The sequence below is a fragment of the Triturus cristatus genome, chromosome 9 (genome assembly GCF_964204655.1).
Source record: "Triturus cristatus chromosome 9, aTriCri1.1, whole genome shotgun sequence".
Classification (NCBI taxonomy): Eukaryota; Metazoa; Chordata; class Amphibia; order Caudata; family Salamandridae; genus Triturus; species Triturus cristatus.
This window is the reverse complement of record NC_140592.1, coordinates 869,743,832-869,756,016: the sequence shown is the minus strand read 5'-3', so window position 1 is coordinate 869,756,016 and position 12,185 is coordinate 869,743,832.

Sequence of the window (12,185 nt, the reverse complement as noted above, 5' to 3'; positions counted from 1 at the left end):
CCTTGCGGAAGGCGCCGCCCACAAGGGGTGCATGCACGGGCCTTATTTGGGGAGGCGGAGTTGGCTGCACTAATTTTCTTTGTGCAGCGCCACCTCCCCTCAACCCTGGCAGCAGGTGGCAGGCCTGGGTCCGGGTACGGCCTCCGGGAGCGTCGGCAGCGGTGGGGGAAGGTGCGCCGGGCAGTGTCGCGCATCTCTGGGGTCCGGCGCACCCAGGCACAGCTGACGCACCGGTGGTCCGACATCCTGGACCGTGAGCAGGACCTGCGGGACCTGCTAGGAGTGGAGGTCCCGGGGCTTGGTGAGTACCTATTTAATTATTACAACTTTGTGTCTGTTCTTCTGCTCTATGTTATATATTGCGAATATCTTTTTTTCCTTCCAACCAGCTAGAATGTTGCTGCTTACAATACATTCCAGGTTAATAACGTTTAAAAGTCTTCTGTGATTATGACACAGGTGCTCTTCTGCGCTACTACTAATCTTACTTGTTTGCAGCTTTGCGTTTGCGCTTGCTTAGCGTGATTCTTTACGAGTTTATTTTAGAGAAATTAAGTTACGTAATGCTACAGTGACTCACGTCCACTCCTTACTTTGTCCTGTCACTAATAGATAGGGGCGGGTTGATACTTAGGTTTAGGTACTTTGTATGAGCTTCTAATTGGTTAGTGGTATGCGTGATGCCCCCCCTCACTCAGTTACGTGACGTGCTGCTAGTACGGCAGTCTTTAGAACCTTTTCTAGTTTGTTCAATGAGTGGAGGTAGGCTTTGCAGTTACTTAGCAGTAGCAGATCAGCATCAATCAAACCAAAATTTGGTGTATACAAAAAATGTAATCATGTTCATGTGTCCTCCATGATTGGATCATACACATTGTTGAGGAATACAGTGGAAATGCATACTTAATGTACAATTGGCATGCCTGGAATAGGTGGGCTAGGTTGGGTGGTACGTTGTACTAATACTTAGGCTTACTTGTAACTTAGTTTTCTGGAATCAGAATGGAAGAATGGATTACTGTTGATAAATAGTAACTTAAGTAGTCGAACTGCGAATCCCACGATATTACATGTTGACCAGATGAGATCGGTCAATGTAGTTATTGCAATTGTTGTTTACATAAGTGTTTTTTGACTGTTGTTGAAAAATATTGTATTTGTTTGACACCATCCATCAATGTTTGTCTCTTTCTTAATTCTTATATCTCTCCTGTCCATCAGCACCCAGGGGCAGACCAACAGGGACTGGATAGTCGGCGGGACAGGAACACCACCAGGAGGACACCGCTGAGGGCTCCTCTGCTGGCCCCAGTAAGTCTTCTTGTTTTTAATAATATTTCTTATTCCATAACTTTTACTGCCCCATTTCTCCCGAACTATAGTGTGTTTCCAAATGCTATTTTTTTACCACCAATTATCCTTCCATCTGTACGGTTTCAAAAAGCTTATCCCTGCCTCCGCTATGATGACTGAGTACTACTACATACTATCAGTCTGTCTGTCTGTACTGTAGTAGCTAGTCTAGCCCAGTTGGCCAGTGCCACTCTTTGTGAAAGGTTGTAATATAAAACTCATATTCACCAGTAGCTCGTACAATCCGTTGGGTCGTTGTCTTGCACTACTTTTTACTCTTATTGAATTGATGTTGAGGCTTTGAAAATTCACAGCAACAACAGCCCTACCAGATTTCTTAATATTTTGATATGATACCCTATAGGACATACCACTGTTGTAGGGATCTTGCATATACATTTGCACCAGAAAATAGGATGTTGGTGATGGTAGGTTGGACCTTCCTTGCACACCTCTATCAGAAATTCCGCACCCACCACAATTCCACTGCTTGACTATAGTACTGTCTTGTCATACCTATTAGGTCTCGGAACCCTCCCCCCAAGATAACCAACAAGTAGACAACCCAGAACATAACACACCCAACCTCTGTCGTGGAAGCAATTCACATGCACACCCTTACTTTAATTTGCTCACTCGTGTAAGTTAGTCCACTCCACACCAAATACCACGAAGTCTATGTAAGTTTAAAATGTTTATTTCAATTTGAGAAGGTCTGTACACTGTTTTCTTAGCAGCACCAACCGGCAAATCAATAACATTAAAACAATATACATTGTTACACTTATACAGTTGGGAATTAAATCATGATAACTGAACAGTGGTGGAAGGCAGCACCACCATCCCATAGCAATTTAGTTTATATACATTTATAAATGAAGATGTGAGTGAAGGGACCCCTCACCTCAGAAGAACCTAGTACTGGTAGTTGGTGCATCGTTCAGAAGCTCTGGTTCGTAGAAGGGAATCTTGCGTCTGTAATGCGAAAAAAGAAATGGTGTGTGTTAGTATATTGCAACTTGCAAGCATTTCTCAGCCGTGCCAAAAAGTGGAGCATCTATGGATAAGCAATATGGACTAACAGTAACAGTAGTACACCAGTTCTTCCTAAAAAAGTGGCTTGTTAATGTTTGTTGACCGCTTGTACGCAGCGCGTAGACTAGACAGTAGCAGTGTGAGGCAGGTCATGTGGGCTCAAAGGTGTCTTAAGAAGCTGCAAGGTAAAGGTAACGTCACATGTGCATGGCTAGGGCTAATCAAGCAAATGCTACAATGATCATATAACTTAGTGTCTACTCTACTACTACCTGATTTGTACTAGTGATGTATGTTAGTATTAACTCATTTTTCAACCTTGCTACTGATCAATAGGGGGGAGGTGTATATGTCGCCTAATAAATGTGTAATGTTTTCTAGGCGCACTACCGACCACCATTGCTGGGGCCAGCGAAGGCGACGCCGAGGGCGAGGATGCGGCAGTTGCAGATAGCAACGGAGGGGGAGTGGCAGCACCAGTGGCAGGCGGTGGTAAGTTAGATTCATAATCTTTAACTATTGTTGAACTTGTCGGCACACTCACTGCAAAGGTGTACTGTATGTATATGTATACTGTACAGTTGTGAATTAGGGCCCCATTAGGATGGTGGGCGTATTGCCCCCGCCGGGCCGGCTGGAATTCACTGCCGTCACCGCAGGGGCAAACCTCCCGCCATCCCTGTAGAAAATATTCAGACATGTCCAGGCGGAAAAGGGTTCAATATGGCGGTGGTGTCTCTCTCACCACACCGGCAGCCATATAATCTGCATTTTGGAATGCCTTTGCGTGGCGGCATTGCCGTCAGCCACGGAAAGGCATGCACACATTGCAGAGTATGCTTGGGGGCCCCCATGGAGGGTACCTACCGATGCTATGGTACCCCCCCGACTTTCAAAGCAAAACGTGACAGGCTCCGTGCGAGGCCCGTCATGTTGTGCTTGGAAAAGCAGCACAACATTTTAGCATTGCTTTCAGCAAAGCCAACCAGAATTTAAATTTAAAAAAACAGGGTGCGCCCGCCACTGTGCCGGGCGCATCTTCCTAATTAATTGTCCCCACGGGACCCCCACCCTTTTTAGCAGTCGGATGGCGGGCGGACTAAGTCCGCCCGCTATCCGATGTCGTAAGTAAGTATGAGTTCTTGGGGACGTTTGAAGAGTGAACTAGAAGACTAGAATTCCCTTTAATTGGTATAGGACTAGGAGCCGGAGTATTGAGTAACCAATGTCCTCATCTATCTGATTTCAACTCCGCTTTGAAAGTTTTATGGAGAAGAGCACCACGTGCACTGTTCAACTAAAAAGTGTAAGACAGGTGGAAGGAAGAAGGACGGGCGACATTTAAAATGTTATGTACTACTGAGCTTTATTTTATAGTGCTACTCTACCATGCCACTATGTGTATAAATAATTACCTTGTCCTACTGTTTTATTAAGACTATATTTTACAATTGTCTTGTTTTTTTCTTTTTGATACACAGCAACTCCGAAACTCAACCGTAAGGAGTTGGCCGCCAAGGCACCGCGCCGGAAGCTGGAGGCAATCCAGCAGGAATACCGGCGGCTGGTGGTCCTAGCCGAGGAGGAGGAGGAGGCTGCTGCAGCTATTGAAGCCTCCTCCAGTGCCCCGGGCCCCAGCCACCGCCCTCCAGCGGTACGGCGCCACCGCCGGACGGCTGCCCGCCGCCACGTGTCATCTCCGGTGCCCCCCCCCCACTGTGGCTGCAACTGCCGCGGCCTTAGATGCCGCGTCGCCCATTTAGAGGACCAGATGCTTGTCCTCCTCCAGTCCCGCCCCACCAGTTAGTCCCTGTCACTGCCCCTTTTTTAATTCCTGTTCGTTCTTCACTCGTTTGGGCATTCTCTTCTTCTATGGACAGTCGTTGGGGTTAGGGAGGTGGGTGGGTCAGCTTTTGTGGGTTTAGTTTATTTGTTAGGGTCAATTAAATATATTTTTCTATGTTACATGCAATGTTGTTAATGTTTTGTAGGTGGGGTAACTGTTTTACATCACACTGTTTCCTTGCTGGTGCATGGCCGCCCATAGCGTGTGTTTGATTTCAATAATTTGCTGACTGTATAAGACACAAACAGATAGATGCGACACACCTCACTCATTGACTGGTCCTACTATGCATTCTTTGGAGTGGTGTTTGAAACTGAAATCATTGACAACATGTCCATTATTAATTCTGCCTCCCCCAAACTTCTCTCTTACCGGTGCTTGATGTTTATGTCCAACTGTGGCACAGCACTGGCTGCATGGTGAAGATGGTTTCCTTTTTCATACATGCCATGATTGCGGTGGTGGTGGTGGTAGTATAGTAGTAGTAGTATACACTGGCAGGGTGGCAGCATTTCCAAAAAAAGAAAAGGAGATAGTCAATAGCCTTTGAGAGACTGTTAGAGGAGTAGTTGAATGAAGTACATCACAGAATTTACCGAGCCACAATTATATGCTCAAATATTTGACAAAAAACCTGAATGCTGGTTATTATGAGGATAGCCTACTAGACAGAGTTACAAACTATAGTTTTGTCGACTCGAGTCACTTGACTATGCCTACAGTCTAACAGTTAGTGCTGTATATGAGGAATGACAACAAACAAATCCAATCAATGCCGGCAATTCATGTTGAGGTATATGTTCCTTTGTTAAATAAAATAACCTCTGAAATATCCTACTCATGGGTGGGCAAGCAGAAGAAGATCATCGCTCTGCATTGAAATTGAAGTAGTGTTGCTTTCACCACATCCGCCCCAGCAAGTGTGTGATTAAGTATTGGTGTACATTTAATTTAGTTACACCTCGACAATAAGTCACACAGCCCGGGGGAAGAGGGTTAGGGTCCGTTGATTGGATGTGAAGGGGGATTTTGGGAAAGGTTTGACATAGAAAAACAGTATGCATACATAGACAAACAAACGACAATCATTGAAGACTACCATACCATATCCATTCCATATGTTAAGGGAGAAAAAGGCAATGCATGCATGATGATGAGACCCGGATTACATACACTTCTATTTCTTGTTCTGTTCCGGCCTTAATACTTTAACAGATAGCAAATAGAAATTTTAAATATTGGTAGTGAAGAATCGTAAACACAGAGCAAACGTAATGATGATTGATAATAACAACTCCAAGAACACACTGTTGTAAAGAATGTATACAAGATATTAATCAAATTATTTAAAAGAAGTGAAAAGTGGATACTGTTACTGTCTTATCCTGGTCAAAAACGTGGACTGGTTTTTTGCATCTCGGCATTCCTCTTGCTCCTCTCGTCCATCAGTCTTGGGTGTGTCGCCTCGCCACTCGCCACTGCCTGGCTGGAATAAAAAGGTGATTGATTGGTAAGGTAATTAATATGCATTATAATGTTTTACAAAGTTTTGGACAAGGCCCGGCCTGTAATTTTAGATTGAAAACCAAAGGGGATATTCAGAAAGAAAGTGAAAACAAATGCACAAGTGATGGTGTAGTGCAACAAGAACACTTTCCGAGGTGGCATGTATGCATATGCATCATCTCTACTGTAGTCTGTTTCCAGCATAGACCTTCAACAGTAACAGGAGAGATCAGGCCCACAGTGCTTACCATTAGCACATCCTACGTTAACACTTTAGAGTCCTTTTTTTTTCTCTCAAAGAGTTGGACAAACGCAAAGCACAATATCCATTCCAAACATAGCATTTTACAGTTAAAGTTAGTAAAATCAATGCACTGCAGTCATCCCACCGCTACACTCTATTCAACTTCTACACAGACATTTGGGTGTGCTGTGGTTGTTGTTGACGTGTTTACCTTTAGGCTTTTCCGTTTTATGCCACTCATGAAACATCCTCCTGACTTCATCATCAGCTCTGATACTTCTACTGACTGACTGGAGATCGGCCTGCAGTACAAGTGTAATTTTTATGACATAACAAGAGTAGAAATATAAATATTACTGACTTGAGTCATTCTTTATTGTGTACAGAAAGATAGATTACCACTAGTACACTTTGACATCACTTTGTGCACAACAAACAACGCAAACACAAAGACCAATAGCTCAGAGTCAGGTGTCCAATGCATGCCATTAATTGTCACCATTCATTACCTGTTCCTACTCATCTTAAGTTAACGGGCCGTCTCTTTCGCCATCATCATGATGGACGGTGCTGTTAAGTCACAGTCATTTGCATTGCGCAGATTGAGTGAGTCCCCTTCCTGTATTGAATTAAAAGCAATGTATCACCAAGATGCAGGAGAAGTACACATTTCTTGTTTGCAAGAAGGGGAAAATTAGTAATTACTAGTGTGTTCTGTAGAAAGTTGATTAGTGGCAGTGCACAATTACATCAATTCATGCGCAACACACACCAAAAATTCTACAGCATTCAGTCTGCCATTCTGCGGCCAATGCATGGCATCAATCATTACCTGTTGCATCTCATCTCGTTAACGCTGCAGGCCGTCTCTTTCGCCATCATCATGATGGACGGTGCTGTTAAGTCACAGTCATTTGCATTGCGCAGATTGAGTGAGTCCCCTTCCTGTATTGAATTAAAAGCAATGTATCACCAAGATGCAGGAGAAGTACACATTTCTTGTTTGCAAGAAGGGGAAAATTAGTGTGTTCTGTAGAATGTTGATTAGTGGCAGTGCACAATTACATCAATTCATTCATGCGCAACACACACAACAAAATCTACATCATTCAGTCTGCTATTCTGCGGCCAATGCATGGCATCAATCATTACCTGTTCCATCTCATCTTGTTAACGTTGCAGGCCGTCTCTTTCGCCATCATCATGATGGACGGTGCTGTTAAGTCACAGTCATTTGCATTGCGCAGATTGAGTGAGTCCCCTTCCTGTATTGAATTAAAAGCAATGTATCACCAAGATGCAGGAGAAGTACACATTTCTTGTTTGCAAGAAGGGAAAAATTAGTAATTACTAGTGTGTTCTGTATAAAGTTGATTAGTGGCAGTGCACAATTACATCAATTCATGCGCAACACACACAACAAAATCTACATCATTCAGTCTGCTATTCTGCGGCCAATGCATGGCATCAATCATTACCTGTTGCATCTTATTTTCAGTTAATGGCCAGTCTCTCTCGGCTCTGAAGGAGGATAGCTATAGTAGTCATCTGATTCATGGTCCACTTGTTTTGGAAGGACGAGGAAAGTTTGAATTTGTTGTTACCATCATCCAATCATCATTCATGAGGGAAATGGAATTGAGCAGGAGATGCAGTATGATCGAGCGGAGGAGCTGGAGTCTGAGGACTGTAGTGTCAAATGGCAGACACCTGAAACTTGTATCTTAAATTAGAAGAGTAGAAGACGGTGATAATGCATTTGTTGCGATTCACAAGTTTATAACCGGAACGACAGACACATAAACAAAGGGGGAAAAAAGGGAGGAAGACAGTAAGTGCGAGCCTAATTGTCAGGGAAATATAGCTTGTCCTCAAACTCTGGGGGATCTTCCAGTAGTAGGTAATCATCTGACACAATACTTCCGTCACCTGAGCCGCTGTCCTCATCTTCCTCTGTTGATTCATGCATTGTGTAATTCGGTGGTATGAAGTGCTGATTCATTTTGATCATTGTTAACCTCTCCACGTTTTTGGGAGATAGACTGGTCCTTCTCAAGGTTACAATGGAACCAGCAGCACTGAAAACACGTTCGGAAGAGACACTTGCGACAGGGCAAGCCAGATAGCTTATCGCCAGCCTGCTGAGCTGTGGCCATTCAGACCTTTTCCTATACCAATACTGCACTGGGTTTTGATCAACGTACACCTCTGTTGGGTCGTCCAGATAGGCCTGGACCATCCGCTCAATGTTCAGGGTTGCTGCTGGTAAGCTTTTGTGCTGTTTTTTCTGTGCATCAGCACTGTGCTTAAGGCCCATCTTTACATACCAATCTGATAATGATTGTACTCGGCCGAATGATCCAGTTATTGTTTTTGTAGTCGATGGTGATGGTGAGTGTTGCGATTGTGAGCCAACCGCACTGCCCTCAGCCGACGAAGTTGCACTTGATTCTGCATGGCCTGCTTCAGTATCAGTACTTGTTGTGGGTTGATGTGGCGGGCTTTTAATTAGCAGCCCTTCGTTTTCAAACTTGATGGCTGCTTCAGCTATACAACTTTTGTAGCGGGCAACATCATTGTCGGAAAAAGAAAGGAATAGTCCTAATTTTGCACGTGGATCCAGAATTGTGGCACAAATGTAATGTTCTTGTGACAAAATTTTATTTTGTATCCTTACATTTTCTGATAAGCGCCTGGATAAACTCTCCACCAAGTCATGGGCTTGCCTTCTGTCCTCTACACCCCTTTGTAGGATTCAGACACATTATTCAGCTCATGCTCTAGCATTTGCAACAATGGGATAGCTTGGCCCATTGTACAGTCCTCCTTGCTGACTTCACGTGTGAAGACCTCAAAAGGAGACAGCATCTCAGTCAGGCATTGAATTAGGGTCCATTGCTCCCTCTGAAGGGTCATGCCTTTAACACTAGCATCACTGCTTCTGTACCAGACATATTCATTGAGTGACCTCTGCTGTTCGTACAGACGATCAAGCATGTAATACGTTGAGTTCCAACGTGTTGCCACCTCCTGGATGAGTGCCTTGACTGGCATCCTACGCTCACGTTGGAGGATCCTCAGCTGCTTCCGAGCTTTAAAAGAATGGCTGAAATGAGTGCATATTCTTCGGCAGATGGCCAGTAAATTGCTTACTATGGGTTCTTTTTTCAGAAAGTCTTGCACTATAATGTTTATGCAGTGTGCCAAACACGGAACCCTGAAATAGGAACCAAGTTCCATGGCCTTAAGTACATTACTGCCATTGTCTGTGGCAACAAAACCAATACCAAGCCCTCTGGGCCGCAGCCATTCCAAAACCTTGGTGCGAAACTCTTCTAAAATGTTTTCAGCCGTATGAGATTTCTCCATGGCGAACATGGCTACAGTTGCATGTTTCCGAGTACCTTCAAAAATCGCAGCTGTGTCAACAACACCTCGTGCAGATAGTTGATCTCTAACCCCCACAAAAGAGATCCAGTGTGCAGTGATGCACATGTAATCTGTGGCTTGGCAACTGGTCCACATGTCTGTCGTCAGGTGGATATTGTGCACAGCACTCTGCTGCAAACCGTGACCAACCAATTCCAGCACATCATGATGTAGTGCCGGAACAGCAATTCTTGCGAAATAGGACCGGCTGGGAACTTTCCATTTCGGGCAGATGGCAGACACAAATTCAAGGAAACCCACCCCTTCCACAAATGAAAAAGGAAGAAGGTCCAGCGCTAACATTTTAGCCAGCTTCGCATTGTACAATCGTGCCGTTGGGTGGTTGCGTTGGAACTGCCCCTCCAACCTAAACATGCTGTCAATGGTAGGCTGGCTTACTTTCCTTAGTGGTGCTGTTTTCATTAACCCACTAAGGCTCAACGACACAGATTGTCTCATTGAGGTACTCGCCGGTCGCCTTGGTGTCTCACCCACACTCTGAGTATGGCTCTTACTGCGGTGCCACTCTGATGTTACTGAGGAGGATGTGGGCATTACCACTGCAGTGACTGCACTACTGGAGACAGGGCTAGAAATGCCTCCCTGTTCTTCACCTGCCACCACAATAATATCGCTCCCTGATTCCTGACCAACTTCAAAGGGTTTAGTTTTCCTACGTTCTTTTAACTTACGTAGGTGATCCTCCCACACGATATTGTGGTGTATTCTGAGATGACTTGCTTGTCCTCCGGTACCATAGTTTGTACCAAGCTTACCACGCCGAACACCTTGCCGACAAATTGCGCATATAGCAACGTTCTCCTCCTTGGCGCTAACAGAAAAGAAGTCCCAAACTGGGGAGGAGAACTTTCTGGCACTGCTGGATGTGCCACTTTCAACACCAAATGAACTTGAGGGGGTGCTTGAAAATATGTGACCCTGTCCACCTACACTGTGACTTTTACTACCACTTCCTACTGAGATGGTTGAGCTGGATGTAGGTCCCTGCCGGGCCTTGGAAAATATGGCAGCTGGAGGTAGTGGTGGTGTAACCTGTGTTGGTGAGATCTGTGCTACATCCCGCTCAGTAGCAGCCTTTCTGGATAGGGTGAGAATGTCGGTCTCCAATCCCTTTGGGGCGGGAGTAATGTGCGTGATGACTGGCTCGTCTTCATCAACATCATCACCCCCCTCTTCTACATCTACCTCCATAACTCTAAGTTTTTCTGGGACCTTCCTTTTCAGAAGCAATGTCTTGTGGCGTACTTCACTCTCAGACCGAGCTGGTGGGACCCAAGTGTCATCACGGTCATCAGAAGCGGGGCTTGAAGAAGAAGATGATGGACTAAGCCTCCTTTTCCTTGCTGGTGGTCTGGAAGACAATTGATCTTCTGAAACAGTGGTTTGACTTCGCTCCACTTTGTCTGCAGGAAGCTCGATTTCCTGAAATGCCCCTACGTCAGGAGCAACAACTACTATGGTGGGCTGTTGCGGCGGCTGCTGCTGTTCTGGTTGCGGCGGCTGCTGCTGTTCTGGTTGCGGCGGCTGCTGCTGTTCTGGTTGCGGCGGCTGCTGCTGTTCTGGTTGCGGCGGCTTGACACTGATATGCTGAGTTTGCGCCTGCGTTGAACTTGATTGTGTACTACTTTGCGGTAATGACATTTCTTCAACATCGCTGCCCGTTAGTAGACTGGCTACCTCTGCGACAGTAAAGCCCTTGGGCCTAGGTTGGTGGGGTTGCTGGACCGCTGTGCTGGTCCCAGCTTGGTTCCCGGACAACGCTTTGGTGCCAAAAAAACCTTGGCCGGCACACCACCATGGCACTTGGCACTTCCTTTTTCTGTTCCTTCTTCTCACCAGCAACTTTCTTGGTACTGGACCTGGTACCTTTCTTTGGGGCCATCTTCTTCCGATGTCAGGCAGGAGGCAGATGCACAACAAGTTCTGGTCACACGTGGGCGTGATGCGCAGCAGGACTTCTGTCTGGCTGGCAGTACAACGGGTAGCCAGGTGATGCCGATGACACCTCCTACTCTGTCTTTTGTGCACCTAAAAGCAAAGAAGACAGGAGAAGAACATCAGTGAAATGTTGCATTTGTTTTTGTGGTTCAGTTACTTAGTACTGTACTAGTGCAAACAAAAGATAGTCTAGCCATTTATGACTTTTTTTAACTAGAGCTATGTTATACTACTAGTACTGTGTACAGCCACACACTACACTCTCAGGAAGGTGATGTCTAAAAATTCAACACATCACATAGAAAACACTTGATCAATAAAGCTGTGGCTACCTGCTCTGATCCTAGTGGATGAAAAAGCAGGCCTGTTGGCAGACAAGGCCAGGCAAGCTTGCAGGCCTAGGCCTCAAAATGGCCACCAGCCACATGGCCAGGCCCAACAACATCAGCAAGGCCACCCCAAAAAACACACTTCCCCAACTCAATCCAATGCCATCCATGCCCTAAATGATGTCTAAATTCACCAGAGCACACAGAAAACAGTAGATTACTAAAGCTGTGGCTACCTGCTCTGGTAGCAGTGGATGAAAGCAGGCCTGTTGGCAGACAAGGCCAGGCAAGCTTGCAGGCCTAGGCCTCAAAATGGCCACCAGCCACATGGCCAGGCCCAACAACATCAGCAAGGCCACCCCAAAAAACACACTTCCCCAACTCAATCCAATGCCATCCATGCCCTAAATGATGTCTAAATTCAACAGAGCAAACAGAAAACAGTAGATTACTAAAGCTGTGGCTACCTGCTCTGGTAGCAGTG